We start from the raw sequence: 19181 nt of genomic DNA, 5'->3' as shown, positions 1-19181 counted from the left end.
CTTTTGTCTCTGTTTAGTTTTTTCTTTTGCCCTAACCAGGTATGTGGGGGGTTCCTTGCCTTTTGGGAGGTCTGAGGTCTTCTGCCAGCGTTCAGTAGGTGTTCTGTAGGAGTTGTTCCACGCGTAGATGTATTTCTGGTGTATCTGTGGAGAGGAAGGTGATCTCCGCGTCTTACTCTTCTGCCATCTTCCCGGAAGTCTCTCTCCACCCTCTTTGTTGCTCCTCTCCCATGGTTTACTTAGGGGTATTGACTGTGAAATGGACTGGCCTCACATCAGACCCAAGAGACAAGGAAAGAAGTTCGCTGTAACTTAGGAAAAGCATGTCATAGAAAGATTTCCATTATTATAAAGGCAGACATAAAATACAATGAACAGGGTTTCCCTGGTGGCGCAGTGGTTGAGAGTCCGCCTGCCGATGCAGGGGACACGGGTTCGTGCCCCGGTCCGGGAAGATCCCACATGCCGTGGAGTGGCTAGGCCCGTGAGCCATGGCCGCTGAGCCTGCGCGTCCGGAGTCTGTGCTCCACAATGGGAGAGGCCACAATAGTGAGAGGCCCGCGTACGGCAAAAAAAAAAAAAAAAAAAAACAAAAAACAATAAATAAAGTTAGTTACTTGATACAAACATAAAAGTTCATTGTTATATAGCTATTTTTTATTATTAAAAATAAAGTTCCCAAATAATGTTCTGACTTGTGTAATAATGAGAAAGAGGGATTCAGCAATTCATCCAGAAAAATCACCAATGGACACTTGCAGGACTTCAGGTGAGAGCTGAGTGGATTGTCTGTTTAAAGGAATTCACACTGAGTTGTTAATGAGGCTTGGCATGGCAGTAATTGCTTTTAAAGGAGAAACTCGTTTACAGAGATGTATCTCTAGTTGGTGTATAGTGGGAAGAGATATTTTTGGACAGGGGCCACTGGTGTTCCTCTGTTCTCTGCTTCCCCACCCCACCCTTAGTCAGCCAGGAAACAAAATTCAGGTACTTACCTTGCATCTAAATCCTTTGACAATTCTGCGTCTCTTGGAAAACAAAGCATCACCGGTGTGTGTGTGTGTGTCCCACAGAGCATCACCTGGGAGCCAGACCTTCTTGGCTCTCTTACTGGGAATCTAGAATATATTGAATATATGTCTTAATCCTGTCTTAAGTAAAAGAGCCTGTGGTTTCACAGCATAGCATTAAGCCTATTACCACAACGCCAGCATTTACAGTGCCAACATCTAGACCTTGTTTAGATGAGAAGAAATATGCCACTGTTATTTCAGCTTTTCTGTCCCTTGTGCCCTAATCTAATCCTAAATAATAAGGTCTCTCTACTGCAAAAGGCAGATATTTTGGGGTAGTGAATCCTTGAAGTAATGCAACTAATCCCTGCCAGTTTCCTTTGAAACAAGATATTAGATGCTAAACCCGGGTGTCATTTAGCTCTGGTTGCAGAGCGAATCCTGAACATGATGCAAACACATGATATTTGTAGATGTAAGCATCCTTAGGGCTTGAAGGATGTTTCCTGAATGCTGATCCTGTGCCAAGCTCTGTGCCAGGCATGTTTAAGATGCTGCTCTGCATTTATTCTGCTTTATGATTTCTATGGATTTGAGAGAAAAAGTATAATGCAGTGGATGAGAGGAGGGAAAGAAACATTTTAAAGCATTTCCCCAGATGCTTCTCTCTAAGCCCCTCAAACCCAAGCAGCGTACTCCTTTTCTGTTTCTACGTGGATGCTCTCAGATTTATCTACCAGGTGACCATGATCTGGGCTCCTGTTCCGGTCTCTCCCTGCCCAGACTGACAAGGGCCCATTTTTGTGGGGATTACACATCTTTCAAGAAGGTTTCCTTCTCCTAGTCACAAAGTGGTTGTGGACACAGAAGTGCTCAAAAGAGACAAATTTCTTTCTCCCCAGCCCTTTCCCATAGCCCAGTCATACAAAGCACTGCTGAATAAAATCACTTCTGCATTTCTTAGAATATATCACTCGTATTATAGAAATTTGTTTCATCAACTGTTCTACCTGAAATATCTCATTCACTTCTCACTGTAACTGTGTGAGCTGGTACTATTTGCATCTCTGCTTTATAGCTGAAGGCTCTGGGGTTTAAATTCATCCAAGGTCACCAAACTAGTGAGCAGTGAAGGCAGGATTTGAATTTGGGCAACAAGACTTCAAAGCTTATGTATTTGACTACTAAACTATGTTGTCTCCCTAATGTAAGTGCTGAATTCCTGTTAATATAGACCCTTCAAGTCTAAGCACTACCATGGAATTTAGTTTGGAAGATACTAAAGGATCATGAAATACTGAGTTTTTTTGTAAGAAGCATTTTTAGTGAGGGAGGTTTTTGGCACACAGTTTAAAGGGACCTTGCTTTCAGATATATCTGGGTCCAGGTTCTCAAATGATGTGATTTGAACTGGATATTTCTTTTTATTTGTCCATTTCTGTGTGATTAAACCACTTTTGGGGAGGTTGTTATATACATTGAATCTAATCCTATCTGATGTGCAACCCCAATTCTCAGAGCTCTGGGCGGATTCACTTAGCTTAGCTTGATAAGCTAACATGATAATGGAAACTAATGAATGTGGCCAGGGGGATTTACTACTCTTGTTTGCAAGGCCTGTCTCCCATGCCCATACCTGCGGCCCTGGAGTGGAGTCAGCCCATCCAAATACATGGCCTGACAATGTGGGGGAAACGCTTTCCCAAAGAAAACCATTGTGTTCTTACCAGAAGCAGGGAGAGTGGGTCAGGAAGGAACTTCAGCTACTCACTGCAGTAATTAACGGATCTTTTCTATTTACAAGACTTGACATGCTAGTTTAATGATGAAGCAGCCTCCTCCAATAGAGAGGATCTTGGAGTTAGGACCGGAAGACTTATATTCTAGCCCTGTTTCTACTGAAACAAACTTAACAGTCCATTCCTTGACCTCCGTAGCTTCTATACACCAAAGGACTTGAATAAATCATTTGTGTAGGGCATCCCTGGTGGCGCAGTGGTTGAGAGTCCGCCTGCCGATGCAGGGAACACGGGTTCATGCCCTGGTCCGGGAAGATCCCACATGCCGCGGAGCGGTCTGGGAAGATCCCACATGCCGCGGAACGGCTGGGCCCGTGAGCCATGGCCGCTGAGCCAGCGCGTCTGGAGCGTGTGCACCGCAACGGGAGAGGCTACAACAGTGAGAGGCCCGCATACCAAAAAAAAAAAAAAAAAAAATCATTTGTGTGTATATCAACTTTTAAAGTTCTATACCATTTTGCCTACTCTTTCCCCCCACCCTCACTATGCTCCAGGCATGTCAGTCTTTTAGCTGCTTATTTGTGGCTGTTCTTTCCTGTTTTTAAACCTTTGCCCATGTTGTTTTCTCTGCCTGGAAAATGCCTTTCCCTCTACTTGTCATCTGATTTGATATTCAGATATCACTTTAAATATCACTTCCTCAGCAAAGCCTTCCATGAATTCTCTATCGAAATTAGGTTGCCCTTGTTATATCTCTTAGAGCACCTGCTTTTTCTCTTTAGATTAATTACCAGAATTTGTATAATATAATATAATATAATAATTATTTTGAGCGCATACTAGGAGCCAGGCACTAGGCTAATTCTAAGCACTAGGGATACAACAGTGAAAAGGCAATTATTCCTGACCTCATGGAACTTATGGTCTAGTAAGGGAGAAAGTTGGAAAATAAACATATAAGATCACGGCAAGTAAACATATAAATGTGATGAAGAACAGTAAAGCAAGAAGAATATAGAGTGACTTATTTTAGGGCCATTTCAGATTATGTGGCAAGGACAGGTCTCTTCAATGATGTGATATTTAAGCTGAATAAACTCAGGGGAAGAATATTCCAGGCAGAGAAAACAACAAGTGCAGAGCGAGAAAGCTGGAGCTGAAGGATCTGGGGGAGAGATGTGTATCTACAGATAGGAAAATGGCTAAATGAATTATATATTAGAATCTCAAGTAGCTATTAATATTACATATCTATTTACTTTTGTTCATTATTTTAACATATACAAGGCCTTTTCCCGACCAGAGTATGCATCTCTGTATTCTTTTTTGTGTGTTTTTAGCTGTATTTTTTTTTTAATCTGGAATTTAGTTTGATGTGAAGTGAAACTCTACCTTGAGCATTTTTCCAAATTCTTCTTCTTTTTTTATGTATTAAGTTTTTATATATACTAGGATATACCTTGAGATTTTGGTCCATTCATCTGACTGTTGTGTCTTAAGTTAGTGTTTCACTGCTTTTTTTTTTTTCTACTTTATTATTACAAGTTTCCAAAAAAAAAGAAAAAGAAAAGAATTATATATATATGAATTATATATATCATTGCCTTGATTCAACAATCATTGCCATATTTTCCTTATGAGACTATCTTTTAAATTTCTTTACCACTTCAAAATAAGTTGCAGACATCATAATCTCTCTTCCTAAATACTTCATACACACCTCCTAAGAACACTTCCTACACAACCATTATCACACCTAAGATAATTAACAAAAATTCCTTAATGCCATGTAATATCTAGTCTTGCTTTTTTATAGCTAGTGTTTTGAGCCAGTACTGAATCAGAATTCTTGTGTATATCACATTGTTGTAATTTTTAAAGTTCTATCCTCATTATTCTTTATGGTGGAAAAAAAAAAAGTCCTAACAATTCTTCTTCTTTTTTTTTTTTTCTGAGGCAAAATTTGCATACAATTTAATAAATGATTCTCCTAACTGTGCAGTGTGGACCCTGTGGTCCCATGAGGAGCAACAAAAGACACCTCTTAGCTTTCCAGGTTTTTCCTTTTCATGGTAAAAAACCTACTCAGATATTGATGATAAATTCATATACTTCTAAAAAGACAAATATCCCTGAGAGAAAGCAAATCTTCCATTTGCTTGGGAGAAATGGTTTTTAGATTCCCTTCTTATAAAAAGTAATTTGCCCTCTTTCCCCTATCCCAAATCCCTGAGGCTTTGAAAGGATAAAGAAACCAGTTTGCAGCTCTTTCAAAGGATTTATTTGCTACAGTATTGCCTGAGCCCACCAACAAAATGAACTCAGGATTTCTGTGTTTAAAAGGATTTTGCTCACTGCTTTAGTTTTACCAGAACTTCAACATTCAAAAAGCAATTCTTTTTGCCAGAATTTGGCATGCCTAGAGGAGGTTAGAAAAAGAATCTATAGAATTAGATGTCTAAAAATAGAAAAAAAATCCCAAACATTAAAAAATTCCTAATTTGGACAGGTCCTGAGTTGAAATCACTGAATTCATCTGCAAAAAGAATGGTTTTAGGTCAGAAGTGCTGTATTTTATAACTCCAGATCTTGACCTTGGACTTGACTGGTGAGGTTCTAGGAAATGCATGAATTGACAGGAGGGATGCCATTCCGTTGGCCAATTCTGGCATGTGTCCTGGCTTGTGACGTTTTATAAATCTCTCTTAAACCCAAACCTCCTGGTTCTGTGATGCCAATTGCCTAAATCTGATTCTCAGTACTTTTAAATTTTATTTATTTATTTATTTATTTATTTATTTTGTGGTACGCGGGCCTCTCACTGCTGTGGCCTCTCCCGCTGCGGAGCAACAGGCTCCGGACGCGCAGGCTCAGCAGCCATGGCTCACAGGCCCAGCCGCTCCACGGCATGTGGGATCCTCCCAGACCGGGGCACGAACCCACGTTCCCTGCATCGGCAGGCAGCCTCTCAACCACTGCGCCACCAGGGAAGCCCTGATTCTCAATACTTTTTTAAACAAATGAACAAAAAATTTCCCTGTAAGATCACACATTTAAGTATTTGTTGCTTGTGGATAGATACAGAGAAACCAAGTATGGATGTGAATTAACAATCCAGTGATGGAGCTGTGACTCTCTGGATGGCTATGTAAGCTGTAAGAAAAGTTCCTCACTGGACCTGTACTTGCTGTGCCCCAGAGGTGACCATCCAGGCAAGGTCAACCTGAAGAGGGGGTGAACCCCAGCAGCTGCTGGATGGGTTTAAAATCGCCACTATCTGCCTCCAGTTCTTCTACCAGAACAGCTAGTTTTTCCATCCGAGCAACTTACTGATCATGTTTCACCTGTTTAATCGTAGATGCCACTTGATAGCTGAAAACGGATTCAAAGAGGAATCTCTCAGAGCCACCTTCTAACATCTCTCCAGCTCCTTTGGGGTAGGTGAAAAGGGCTTTCAGTGGTGGGGCAAGGTCTGAGCCACTGAAACCAGATCCAGTGGCAGAACTTCCACTGACCCCACCGGCTGAGGAGGATGATGAAGAGGCAGCCATTTCCTCTCTAGTAGATTTCTCACTTCACTTTGTGGCTTTGACAAGTTCCTCTACAGCCCCGCCCCCAAGGCCAACCGGAGTGGCTGCGTTTACTGCTACGAGGGCTGCGGCCTGCTCCCTAACAATTCTTATTTATTATTGCAGATAAAATTTAGACCTGTTGGTAAAGTGCCAAAAATTACTATTGGATTTTCATTAGACTTCAGTTAAACCTATATGTTATTTTGTGTAGAAGTGATCATTTTTACTATATTTAGGTTTTCCACACAGGATTGTCTTATGTCTCATTACTTTTTTTTCCATTTAAAAAATTTTTATTGGAGTATAGTTGTATGTCTCATTATTTATTGAAATATTATTCAATGTCTTAGTAAAGTTTTATGTTTTTATAATTTAAATCTTGAATATTTAGTGTTAAGATTATCCCTACTATTTTATCATTTGCTATTATGAATGCAATTTTTTTCTCATTGTATTTTCTACGTGATCACTGCTAATGTAAAGGAAAAGGTATTGAAACTCTTATTAGATGTCACTTATTAGTTCAAATTACTTTCAACTGATTATTTTGATTTTTATAAGTACTGTAGTAGTTTACAAGTAATGAAATTTGACTCCTCCTATCCAAAACTTAATGAAGTTTCAAGCTTTAATACAAGGGCTGTGGTTTCCAAAATAATATTGAATAAACATGTTGATTGTGGGCTTCCTTGCTTATTTCTAGATTTGTTTGATAATCATTTGTGGTGTTGACTCTTTTGACTGAACTTATATGTTTAATAGGAATGCTCCATATATATCATATTTACACATCATCTAAAGCTGTGTTCAAGGCACAAAAGAGGACTAACTTGAATCAACATTAGATGTTTTCTTCTAGGCATAAGAATGTGGCAGTCTTTACTGAGTTGGGATAGTGACAAATGAAAACTGTATGTTCCTAAGGCACTCATGTCACTTAACTCCATGGTAAAGTTCGGTTACTTTCCTTCTTCTAGATTTCTAAATATGTAAGATCTCAACATAAAGTCTCTCAGTCAGGAGCTGTTTGACATCAGGCAGTTCAAATCAACCATGCAGACAGGAATTGGAACCTGTGCAGAAACTATTGGCCACGAGGAATTACTTCCCCATATCATGGTTGTAACGAAGTTTAGGTATGCTGGCTTAACTTGCAAGAGCGTATCCATCAGGGTTCAAGGAGGAAAACAAATCACTCTGGGCCTTTCAAGCAAGAATCAAATGTTTACGTTGGGCTTTCCTGGTGGCGCAGTGGTTAAGAATCCGCCTGCCAATGCAGGGGACAGAGGTTCCAGCCCTGGTCTGGGAAGATCCCACATGCCACAGAGCAACTAAGCCCATGTGCCACAACTACTGAGCCTGCGCTCTAGAGCCCACGAGCCACAACTACTGAGCCCAAGTGCCACAACTGTTGCAGCCCGCACACCTAGAGCCCATGCTCTGCAACAAGAGAAGCCACTGCAGTGAGAAGCCTGTGCACTGCAACGAAGAGTAGCCCCTGCTCGCCACTAGAGAAAGCCTGCATGCAGCAACAAAGACCCAACACAGCCAAAATAAATAAATAAATAAAATAAAATAAAATTTAAAAGAATCAAGTGTTTATAACACTGAAGAAGAAGAAGGAGACTTACCTGGTGGCACAGTGGTTAAGAATCTGCCTGCCAATGCAGGGGACACGGGTTCAATCCCTGGTCTGGGAAGATCCCACATGCCGCAGAGCAACTAAGCCTGTGCGCCACAACTACTGAAGCCTGCGTACCCTACAGCCTGTGCGCCACAACTGCTGAGTCCACGCAGCTCAACTACTGAAGTTCCCATGCTCTAGGGCCCGCGTGCTGCGACTACTGAAGCCCGCGCACCTAGAGCCTGTGCTCTGCAAAGAGAAGCCACCACAGTGAGAAGACCGTGCACTGCAATGAAGAGTAGCACCCGCTCGCCACAATTAGAGAAAGCCCACGCACAGCAATGCAGACCCAATGCAGCCAAAAATAAATAAAATTAAAAATTAATTGACTAATATTAAAAAAATAATGAATTGACTAAAGATTAAAAAAAAAAAGGAGAGGAAGTCAGGGGAACCTGCCACTGGCTTCCAGGTTTGCACTATTGCTCTGGTCCTACAACTCACTAAGTTGTGGCTGCCACACAGGTCAGGAAATCACAGGAACTAGCCACCAGCTGACATCGCTGCTTTGTTGCAGAGAGGCGAGTGACTAACAGTGGAATGTCTGTGCTCATTACAGCAATCCGCATCTGCCTCATCCCACACACCTGCCCACTCCACCAGAGGAAGAAAGACATGGCTTCTACCTCTCTTCTGCCTTACAAATATTGCATGAGTGTATCTTGTGCTGCCTGTAAATGGCATCCAGGATCCTGTAGACAACAGGGTCTGAGAAATACAGTTCCAAGATTCCAGCATTTGTGATATAGAGAAGAGCTTAGAAGGGAGTGAGAATGCATCTTGGATTAAAAAAGAAAAGAAAAGGAAAGGGGCTTCCCTGGTGGCGCAGTGGTTGAGAGTTCACCTGCCAATGCGGGGGACGCGGGTTCGTGCTGAGGTCCGGGAAGATCCCACATGCTGCGGAGCGGCTGGGCCCGTGAGCCATGGCCGCTGAGCCTGCGCGTCCGGAGCCTGTGCTTCGCAACAGGAGAGGCCACGGTGGTGAGAGGCCCGCATACCGCAAAAAAAAAAAAAAAAGCAGCCATACAGTGCTTTCTATCTATAGTTCAGCAAACAACAACAGCAAAAATTCCTTCTAATTTTATGCAACTACCCCTTATACAAAGAAAAGCATGCCCACCTTTTCTCGGAAGGGGACAACAAAAGTCTCATCAGCCACTATACTATTTCTGAGTGATATTTCTTATTTAGTCATAATCCTCCTTTGATAATCTGTACATAGTGGACTAATTTGTAACATTAACTGCCACCAAATTCTTTATATAAAATAATACGGAAAGGGGAAAGGAAAAACATAGGTTGGTAAATAAAGTATATACATAACAAAGCATGGAAAAGCATACATAGGAACTTCACCTTGTTTCTGCAACTGGTCATCGGACTATAACATATTATAACCTCCTTCATCCACTACCTATATCCTGTTCTCTATTTCTGTGACCGTAGCTGGTCACAGTTCTCTACCAGTAGTGAGATGACCCAAATCTCCATTTCTGAAGGGTCTGAGCTCTTACTGGCCCTGTTTCTGTTGGGTTGTTATAGTTTTTTATTACATTTTAGCCACTGGACATGGAAGTACTAAGAGGTGCTTTAGAAAATACCCAGAATTCTGGGATTTCCCTCTTGGCGCAGTGGTTAAGAATCCGCCTGCCAAGGCAGGGGACACGGGTTCGAGCCCTGGTCCGGGAAGATCTCACGTGCCACAGAGCAACTAAGCCCATGCACCACAACTACTGAGCCTATGCTCTAGAGCCCGCAAGCTACAACTACTGAGCCCGCGAGCCACAGCTACTGAAGCCTGCACACCTAGAGCCTGTGCTCTGCAACAAGAGAAGCCACCTCAATGAGAAGCCCTTGCACCGCAATGAAGAGTAGCCCCCACTCACCACAACTAGAGAAAACCCGCGTGCAGCAACAAGGACCCAGCATAGCCAAAAACAAACAAATAATAAATAAATAAATTAATTAATTAAAAAACCGAAAATACCCAGAATTCTAGATATATTCCTTATTCCTAATGTGAAGCAATAAACATATTTTCCATTTATAATTAGCATCAATTACCCCTTCTTTGCTTGTGGATTCAGTGGCATGAAGAGCCCCAAATGTCCAGGTGGCAGTCTTAACTTCTAGTTCAGTGGGATCATTGTTTTTATTTCTTGGAAAAACATTCCTTTTTTTAGAACTAAGTTATCTAAACCAACAGAGCCAATAACTCTGGAATGAGGATAATCCCATATTGTTAATCCCATATTGTTAAACCCATATTTAATTCTGTGGCCATTTTCAACATGAGCTCATTGAGCAAGCGCTGGAGTGGTTGGGGAATGGTCCTGGCTCATATACAGAATCTGTTGTCTTGTCCACTTGATTATCGGAGGCCTTGTCTGCAGTTGGTGCTCTTTGGTGAATGTTTACATGGAATGCTAACATCTTCTCATTCTGTGCTATTCTGAGAGGTAGAACCACATGCATCTCTCCTTATCACTAATCCTCTGGTCTCGTTGTGCAACAAAAACCGTTATCCACAAACCATTAGCCCTTATCCCAGAGTCAGTGATATCTGTTTTTCTAGACATCTCTCTTTCCAAATGAACTGTTTCAAGTTCTGCCCATTTGGAGGATTTCTCTTCCCTGTGGTCCTTCAGGGCAATCCTTAAGTGGGATTATATCATAGTTCTGTAGTAATTTCTTTTGGCTTGTGTCAAATATCATGAAGATATCATGAAATATCATGCTTTAGCCCATCTTCCCCTGGATGATGGAATGGTTACCATTCCACTTGATGAAGGAGTGCTGCTGGGCATTCCCAGCTTTAAATATTGGTGTGTCAGATAACATCCAGTTCATGGTGGGCATAATAGATCATACCCTCAATGATCAAGCATGGCTTTGCTTCCAAGCCTATGGGTCTACTCCATGATTCTCCCATTAGTGCTTACCAGAGTCTCCATATAGCATTGTTATGTGCCACAGACAGACCACCACTGGATTTACTGGGTCATGAGTCCCAAGTATTAGACCAGCGTGTTTTTCCTTTTTCTTTGGCTCCGCTCAAAACCGTCAACTTTATGGGTAAATGAGTTGGAGCAGTATAAGAAGTGTGGCACATGCTGCCTCCAAAATCCAAAAAGGCCCACTTATCATCGTGCCTCTTTCTTAGTGATAGGGTGTTTAACATGCACAAAACTCTTTCACTTTGAAGTGGGTAGCCCAAGAAAGACCACTGGAGCCCTAGAAACTTAACTGAGGTAGTGGATTCCTGAATTTTCATGAGGTTTATCTCCCATTTTGTGGCATGTGTCTTCCAATGCATCAAGCAAACTTGCTACATGCTGCTCACCAGGTCCTTCAAACACTGTGTCCTGTGGAAGAGCAAGACAATCACAGTCCTAGTGGAGGGACTTCCCTGGTGATGCAGTGGTTAAGAATCCACCTGCCAACGCAGGGGACATGGGTTTGAGCCCTGGTCTGGGAAGATCCCACATGCAACGGAGCAACTAAGCCCGTGCGCCACAACTACTGAGCCTGCGCTCTAGAGCTTTCGAGGCACAACTACGGAAGCCCATGCACCTAGAGCCCGTGCTCTGCAACAAGAGAAGCCATTGCAATGAGAAGCCCGCGCACTGCAATGAAGAGTAGCCCCCCTGAACACCTCAACTAGAAAAAAGCCCACGCAGGGCAACCAAGACCCAATGCAGCCAAAAATAAATAAATAAAATAAATAAATTTATTTTTTAAAAAAAGTCCTAGCAGATTAGAACATGACACAAAGTTGAGGAGCTGACACAGCCCTGTGGGAAGACAGGCAGGTGTACTGCTTCTGCTGACAGATGAAGTAAAGTGCTTCTGGTGGTCTTTACTAATTGGTATAGGGAAAAAATAGTCTGCCCAGATTAATAGCAGTACACCAGTTGCAAGTGGCTATGTTAATCTGCTCCAGTAATCAGTAAAAGCAGATCCAATTGGAATCCCTACCTGAATACATTTTCATAATCCATTATCAAGCTCTAAAATCATGTCCTGCACAGATCAAGCAGAAGAGTTGAAAGAGATATGAATCAGACTTATGCTCCTGGAAAAAAATGGAGTTAGATGTACTTTTACTTATTTCTCCTCCTAATTATAACTAAAATCCTTGGTTGAAATACTTAAAGCACCTATCATAAGACTCTGAAAGGTTGGGGAAAAGAAGGTGGCCTGGCCAGGCCCTTTGGGACTTGAAAACTGGCCCAGCAGTGAGCTTCATGAGATTTATATTTTGCCTCCTGTATATCCAGGCCTCAGTGCAAGGGAATCCTGCTCCCACTAGCCAAAGGAATGGGAAAACAGTGACTCTTCAGGACAAAACCCATACTACTCCAGGTAAACACCATGAAAAAAGCCACATGCATCCCCATTGTCACTATTTCTGGCCAAGCCTGTGGGATGGAGCCCTGTCAACATTGCCCAGCCTGCACCAACACAAGCAGACGCAGCTATCCCCTAACCTGGCACTACAGAGACTGTGGGGGGGTGCATTCTTGACCGTCGCTGCCCTACACTAAGTGAACAGCTGCAAAAAGGCAACGTGCTGCTCCTTCCCAACTAGTGACTGGGTGAGAATTAGACGAGAGAACTGGAAAGCAGGATTCTTTAAATCTGTGTATGAAGTCCTGCACATACCTTTGAGCAGACCATCCGCGAGGTTGACCGTAATCAACACAGCAAACTGAACTATGTGTGGACTAGTGCCCAGGTTTCAGTTTGGCTTCTGGGTCACACCCAAGTAGGGCAGACCAGAATAGCAATGCAAAGGCTTTGAAAATGAATTAACACTTGAAACATAGCCCACAAATGTGGGCCAGGACATGCATTTTGAACCTAAACAGTTTGACTGCCTTCTAAAATGTAAGACCTAAATAGGAACCAGAGACTCATAATATTCAAAATGTCCTGGATACAATGCTAAATTACTCATCATATCAAGAACAAGGAAAATCCTCAACATGAATGAGAGCTATAAAGAGGAACTAAATGGAAATTTTAGAACTGAAAAATACCAATGAATAAATAAATAATAAATCAATGGCTGGGCTTGACAGCAGAATGGAAAAGACAGAAGAAAGAATCAGTGGAGTTGAAGGTAGAGAAATAACAGTTACCCAGTCTGAACAACAGAGAGAAAACAGGGGAAAAAAAAAAAAAAAAACATGAGCAGAGCCTCAGGGACATAGGAGACTCTAACAAAAGATCTAACATTCATGTCATTGAAGTCCCAGAAGGAGAAGAGAAAAAGAGGGAAGGGCCACAGAAAGAAATAATGTCAGGAAATTTCCCAAATTTGGCAAAAAATACAAGCCTACATATTTAAGAAGCTTAGTACTATGGACTGAATTGTGCTCCCCATCCCCAAATTCATATGTTGAAGCCCTAACCCCAATATGATTATATTTGGGGAGAGGGCTTTTAGGAGGTAATTAAAGTTAAATGAAGTCATAAGGGTGGGTTCCTAATCCATTAGGATTGGTGGCCTTATAAGAAGAGGAAGAGCTTTCTCTCTTTCTTTCTCTCCCTCTTTCTCGTTCTCCTTGTGCACACACCAAAGAAAGTCCAGGTAAGGACACAGCAGGAAGGGATCCATCTGCAATCCAGAAAGAGAACCTTCACCAGAACTGAATTGGCTGGCACTTTGATCTTGGATTTTCCAGCCTCCAGAAATAAATTTCTGTTGTGTCTACCTCATTCATGGAATTTCAGTGTGGCAGCTCAAGCTGACTAAGACACTGAGAAAACCTCAAATAAGATAAACCTGAAGAAATCCATGCCAAGACACATCATAGTCAAACTTCTGAATACTAAAGACAAAGAAAAGTGCTGAAAGAAGCAAAAGAGAAATGACATTTTATCTATAGGGGGTAAAAGATTTGAATGATATGATTTCTCATCAGAAACCATGGAGGCCAGAAAGAAGTGGCACACATTTTTCAAGTGCTGAAAGAAAAGAACTGTTGACTCAGAATATTATATCTTGTGAAAATATCTTTCAGGAATGAAGGAGAAATCAAGTCATTCTCAGATGAAAGAAAACTGAGAATTAGATGCCAGCCTTTAAAAAAAAAAGACTGAAGGAAGTTCCCTAAACAAAAAGAAAATGATAAAAGAAGCATTCTTGGAACATTAGAAGGGAAGAAGAAACAATGGAAAGAACAAAAATATAGATAATGTCTTCTTGCTATGAATTCCCTCAATTTTTGTCTAAGAAAGTATCCTTCACTTTTTTTTTTTTTTTTTGGCTGTGTTGCTGAGTGCAGGCTTTCTCTAGTTGTCGAGAGTGGGGGCTACTCTTCATTGTGGTGTGCGGGCTTCTCATTGTGATGGCTTCTCTTGTGCAGAGCATGGGCTCTAGGTGCGTGGGCTTCAGTAGTTGCAGCACGTGGGCTCAGTAGCTGTGGCGCATGGGCTTAGTTGCTCCATGGCATGTGGGATCTTCCCGAACCAGGGCTTGAACCCATGTCCCCTGCATTGGCAGGCAGATACTTAACCACTCACTGTGCCACCAGGGAAGTCCTATCCTTCACATTTAAAAAAAAGTTATTTATTTATTTTGTTTATTTATTTTTGGCTGCACTGGATCTTTGTTGCTGCATGCAGGCTTTCCCTAGTTGGCATCGAGCAGGGGCTACTCTTTGTTGTGGTGCGTGGGCTTCTCATTGTGGTGGCTTCTCTTGTTGCACAGCACAGGCTCTAGGTGTGTGGGCTTCAGTAGTTGTGGCACATGGGCTTAGTTGCTCCGTGGCATGTGGGATCTAAGTTCCCTGACCAGGGATTGAACCTGTGTCCCCTGCATTGGCTTTTTTAAAAAAAATTATTTTATTTATTTTTTATACAGCAAGTTCTTATTAGTTATCCATTTTATACATATTAATGTATACATGTCAATCCCAATCTCCCAATTCATCCCACCCCACCCCCACCCCCTGCCACTTTCCCCCCTTGGTGTCCTTACGTTTGTTCTCTACATCTGTGTCTCTATTTCTGCCCTGCAAACTGGTTCATCTGTACCATTTTGGCAGGTGGATTCTTAACCACTGCATCTCCAGGGAAGTCCCTATCCTTCACTTTTTTTAAAAAATAAATTTATTTATTTATTTATTTTTGGCTGTGTTGGGTCTTCGTTTCTGTGCGAGGGCTTTCTCTAGTTGCATTGAGCGGGGGCTACTCTTCATCGCATCGCGGTGCATGAGCCTCTCACTATCGTGGCCTCTCTTGTTGCGAAGCACAGGCTCCAGACGCACAGGCTCAGTAGTTATGGCTCACGGGCCCATGTGAGCCCGCGGCGTGTGGGATCCTCCCAGAGCAGGGCTCGAACCCGTGTCCCCTGCATTGGCAGGCAGACAACCACTGCGCCACCAGGGAAGTCCCTCTGTCAGAACTTTTAACATGTTATTTTAACATAGTTACTTGAAATTTCTTGTAGAATCATTCCAACACCTGTATCATATGCATGTTTGGTTCTGATGATTTTTGTCTCTTCAAACTGTTTTTCTTGACTTTTTGCATGCCTTGTAATTTTTGTTGAAAGCCCAATGTGCTGTATTGGGTATTAGGAACTGAGGTAAATAGGGCTTTAATATGAGATCTATGTTAATTTGGCTAGAGCTGGGCTGTGTTTAATATTGCCTGTTTAGTTCTTTTTATTGTAGCCCTGTTTATGTGGTGGTATATTGTGGAGGAAAGGAAGTGTTTCCTAATGTTCTAATTAAATATTAGTGTTTTTGTGGGCCTATGTCTCGGACTATGAACTTCCAAGTGTTTCTCCAGTGATAAAGCTCCCTCACTCCCACCCCTGCCCCATACTTCTTTCCCTGGTTGCAGAGTTCCCAGTCTATTTCCTTGAAGCACTAAACACTTGTGACTTTTTTTTCCCCATTATGTAAGACCAGAAGGCTGGAGGGGGATAGAGTGGAAGGAATTCCCTTCTCCAGCTGGGATAAAGCTCTGGTAAAGTCCTTTCCTTTGCAGAATACGTCTTTGTCATAAAGAAGACTCTGGGCATATTTCACAGTGATTACTCATTCTCTTCCCCTACCAGTGCTATGAGGAGATATTTCTTGGATCTTCACCCTAACTATGGTACGGCTTCTGGGGGTAAAACCCAAGAAAGTGTGAGAGCCTCACTAAGACTGTAGTTCCCAGGAGTTTTAAATTAGTCTCTTTTAAATTAGTCCACACTCAGCATCCAGCAATTCATCATAATTACCATTATGTGTTCCTACCTGTTTCGGGCTCCAGTGGCTTCTGCTCTAGGTAATCAGATCTTGGCTGTGATTCTTTGTATGAGCCTGTCTCATCAGATTTCAAGGTGGCATTTTACCCTGCAATGTCAGTTTTCAGATGTGTGCAAAAGTTATTGATTTTTCATTTGTTTACCTTTTTCTTGTTGTAAGGACAGGAGTGATGACTTCCTTGCTCTTTTTTTTTTTTTTTTTTTTGCGGTACGCGGGCCTCTCACCGATGTGGCCTCTCCCGTTGCAGAGCACAGACTCCGGATGCGCAGGCTCAGCGGCCATGGCTCATGGGCACAGCCGCTCCGCGGCATGTGGGATCCTCCCAGACCAGGGCACGAACCCGTGTCCCCTGCATCGGCAGGCTGACTCTCAGCCACTGCGCCACCAGGGAAGCCCGACTTCCTTGCTCTTTACATAGTGGAACTGAAACCAGAAATCCCAAATCTCCATTTATATTCTAATCTTCATAACACCCCACTGTGATTTGTGGACTAGAATTATTTGGTTTGGATCTGCAGAGTTTAGCATTATCTTAGGACAAGGTTCTAATAATCCACCCAAAGTCTGGATATTTTCTTTCATTGATATATTAGTCAGAGTTCTCTAGAGGAACAGAATCAATAGTATACATACACTCTCTCTTTCTCTCAATGTATACACACACACACACACACACCACACTTATATATATATATATATATATATATATATATATATATATATATATATATATATATATATATATATATTAGTCTCTCTCTCTCTCTTTCTCTTTGGAATTGGTTCATGAAATTACAGAGGCTGGTGAGTCCAAAATCTGCACTAGCAGGCTTGCAGGCTGGAGGCTTAGAGAAGAGCCAGTGCTGCAGTTCAAGTCCAAAGGCTATTAGGGTACAACTAATGTTGCAGTTCAAGTCCAAAGGCTGTCTACTGCGTAATTCCCCCTTGCTCAGTGGAGATCCATCTTGTGTTCTAGTCAGGGCTTCAACTGATTAGTTTAGGCCCACCCACTTTATGGTGGGCAATCTGCCTTACTCAAAGTCAACTGATTTAAATCTTTAATCCAAAAGCATTCTCACAGAAACATCCAGAATAATGTTTGACCTCATATCTGGGCACTGTGGCCCAGGCAAAATTGATATATAAGATTAACCATCACACTTGGTAAATGACCACAGGTATCTTTGGGAGAGTTTAGGAGGAAGATTTATAGTATATACTTATAGCAGGGCCATAAGATCTTTTCTCAAGGATTCTTTCTTAAGATCCCCATCATCTAAGATGCTCTGGGTCTATGAAACCAGCTAAAGTAAGAGAACTAGTTGAGCAACTGGGTCTCTCCATTTGGGTGACATATCAAAGTTTGGTTCACCAGATTAAGTAAGATTTTCATGGGCTGCTCATTAATTAGTGAACACCAAAGATCCCTGTAGATCAAGCCTGATTACCTCTCTAACTCTGCTATGCATTATAGCAACCTTACTCACTGTTCCCTGTTTTCTAGTGTTGCCACTGGCCTCTACCACTTTGGAACTCCATCATTACCATTGAAATCAGGGAGCCCATTTCAACAGTGGCATCTTCCACCATCATCTCACACATGCAGACATAAAGTACAGAGCTTTTCAAGAATAATGCTGATCCTCTTGAACCAGTGGATTTCTTTTGGTGAAGATATTGTCCTCTGTGTCTTACTGAGGAATACACTGAAAGAGTTGAAGAGTGTGTTGCACATGATGAATGCAACACTCTTATCTTACCAAGTCTTTGATTTTTTTTCTTTCTTTCTTTCTTTTTTTTTCTTTTTTGGTCACATGGCTTGTGGGCTCTTAGTTCCCCGACTAGGGATTGAACCTGGGAACTCAGCAGTGAAAGCACGGAGTCCTAACCACTGGACTACCAGGGAATTCCCTCTCACCAAGTCTTTGGATCCTTTCTTCTCTATTAAACCAAGAAAGTTTAGTATCTTAACCTAATTTAATGAAGGCCATTATTGAGTCTGATTTCAGTCAACCAACTCAGCAGACCCTTAGAGCCACTCCTGACTTATTGAGTTAATACACTAAATCCAGAATCTCTAGTGCTGCAAACACACCAATCACTTCAATATTATATTCCTTCTTCCTTGGTTAGAACCCACTCCTACACAGGAATCCTCCAGTGCCAATGTACATTAGCAATGTCTTGCAATTATTTCCCTGTGTAAGCTTCTCCTCTGGTGTCAGACATCTTATTCACTTTCCTAGGGTATGCTGCAATCTGACTCTGGCTGTGGATCTAGAGGTAAAGAAGAATTGGCATACCTTTGCAAGATTAATTCTTTTTTTTGGCTGTGCTGTGTGGCATGCAGGATCTTAGTTCCTCGACCAGGGATCGAACCCATGCCCCCTGCATTGAGAGTGTGGAGTCTTAACCACTGGACCACCAGGGAAGTCCCTGAAAGGTTAATTTTTCAGTGAAGCCATTACAGGCTCTTCAAGCAAGGGATGGCCAGCATCTCAGAGAGGGGAGAAGGGACTGCTTCAAGTGGCAAGGGGAACTCAGTGGGATTTGAGGATTCAAGATAATTAAGGGCTTCCCTGGTGGCACAGTGGTTAAGAATCCGCCTGTCAATGCAGGGGACATGGGTTCGAGCCCTGGTTCGGGAAGATCCCACATGCCGCAGAGCAACTAAGCCCGTGCACCACAACTACTAAGCCTGTGCTCCAGAGCCCGTGTGCCACAACTACTGAAGCCCGCGTGCCTAGAGCCCATGCTCCGCAATAAGAGAAGCCACAACAATGAGAAGCCCACACACCGTAACGAAGAGTAGCCCCTGCTTGCCGCAACTAGAGAAAGCCCGCGCCCAGCAAAAAAGACCCAACACAGCCAAAAATAAATAAATTTTAAAAAAAGCTAATTAA

General features: G+C 42.3%; 1 long non-coding RNA gene and 1 pseudogene across 1 annotated transcript; both read right to left on the bottom strand.

Annotated features, from left to right (window-relative positions):
- Positions 1–591: 591 nt before the first annotated feature.
- On the bottom strand, positions 592–16350 carry LOC132426656 (uncharacterized). The gene is made up of 3 exons (XR_009519747.1): positions 16267–16350; positions 996–1118; positions 592–789 (listed from the first exon to the last, which is right to left on the bottom strand). It is a non-coding gene; the product is annotated as an uncharacterized lncRNA (long non-coding RNA).
- Positions 5971–6311, bottom strand: LOC132426655 (anaphase-promoting complex subunit 16 pseudogene; annotated as a pseudogene).
- Positions 16351–19181: the final 2831 nt, after the last annotated feature.

Source organism: Delphinus delphis, chromosome 6, assembly GCF_949987515.2.
Source record: "Delphinus delphis chromosome 6, mDelDel1.2, whole genome shotgun sequence".
Classification (NCBI taxonomy): Eukaryota; Metazoa; Chordata; class Mammalia; order Artiodactyla; family Delphinidae; genus Delphinus; species Delphinus delphis.
This window is presented reverse-complemented; position numbering and strand designations above follow the sequence as displayed.